The sequence below is a fragment of the Penaeus vannamei genome, chromosome 12 (assembly GCF_042767895.1).
Source record: "Penaeus vannamei isolate JL-2024 chromosome 12, ASM4276789v1, whole genome shotgun sequence".
NCBI lineage: Eukaryota > Metazoa > Arthropoda > Malacostraca > Decapoda > Penaeidae > Penaeus > Penaeus vannamei.
The window spans coordinates 7,666,403-7,667,952 of record NC_091560.1 but is presented as its reverse complement, the minus strand read 5'-3'; positions in this window follow the sequence as shown (position 1 = coordinate 7,667,952).

Below are 1,550 nucleotides of genomic sequence, written 5' to 3'. Positions count from 1 at the left end.
AGTTCTCCTCGTCCTTCACCGCAAGCGATTCCCCATATTCCACCGCCACTTCAAAGAGGAATTGAGGAGGGAAAAAGTTGCCTAATGATGCAAGTTCGAAAACATTCCCCATAGCCACTTATGAGACGGTAGAGTCCCTTTGCTGTTGCCCGGGAAGTCGTGTCGGTAAGGGACGTAACTGTGGTTGTGTGTGGTCTTGAGGTTCATATTTCCGTGTTTCGATATTTATGATTTAGGTGTGTTGATCTGATTCTGAAACATACATATGCGCTTTCAAACAAACACGTTCATGAACACACACACACACACACAGAATTACACAAACAGTCACACACACACACACCAACATCCTCTACAAAATCATGAATCTTCTTTCCCTCGTAAGTCATAATTACTATCGCATCTTAACAGTCGTAAAAGAATACGCAAAAAAGAAATGAAAATGAAAATGAAAAACGAAATGAATTTTCTAAGCTTTATATATGAGCTTACTTTGTTAGTTTATATTTTAATGTTATAGGTTTACCTATATTTTTTGATGGTTTAATCTCAGAGAGAAATAGGGATACGATGATGTGTGTACATATATATAGAAAGGTATATATATATATATATATATATATTTAAATATATATATATATATATATATATATATATATATATATATATATATATATATACAGTGATGTTATTTATAAATTAATTTATTTACTCGTTCATTCATTTATTTTAGACCTGCTTTTGACTTTGATTGATGGCAACGTGTGCCGCGGGCGTGACCCCATTTAAATCTAAGCCATAGAATGTCCATTTATGAGGCAAACATTTTTGGCGCGTGCTAGCGTGTTGGATTCCAAACATATTTATTCCTTGCTCTGGATTCCGCTGAGTCGGGAATCTATCAAGTTCTAATTGATTTGAGTTAGATCCGCATTCAGCGTCAGCCCCCCCCCCCCCCCCCCCCCCCCCCCCCCGTTGCGTGTGATGAATGCTGATGACGTGAGTTTGTTTTTATAATCATTGCACACGTGATTACAAATGTACATAGAAACATCCATTAATCCAACAATCCATCCACACAGATATATGTGTGGAATTCATGTCGAACAAATTGCAAAGGAACAGAGTGTGTGTTTTCTTGTTCTTCCCTTTGTTGTTCCTGCTGCACAGATAAATGTGTACGTTTTTGTCTTTTTGTGTGTACATATACGGAGAGAGAGTGAAAAGGTTATATATAGAGAGAGATGGGGGAGGGAGGGAGGAGACAGAGAAAGAGAGAGAGAGATGGGGGAGGGAGGGAGGAGACAGAGAGAGAAATGAAAGAAAAAAGACATAAATCTATGGTTGTGAACCGGATCAACATTCGGATTTTCACCCTCAAGTCTCCATACTTATTACTTACCATCTTAACGTAAGAAGCAGTAGTAGGCTGGAAAATAAAGAAAGAACTTTAATAATCAATACTGGGCAAATAACATTTCAAAATCAGAACGCTAAAAAAAGAAAGAAAAAAAAAAACATCGAAACCAAGAATTGCAAGATTTTATAAA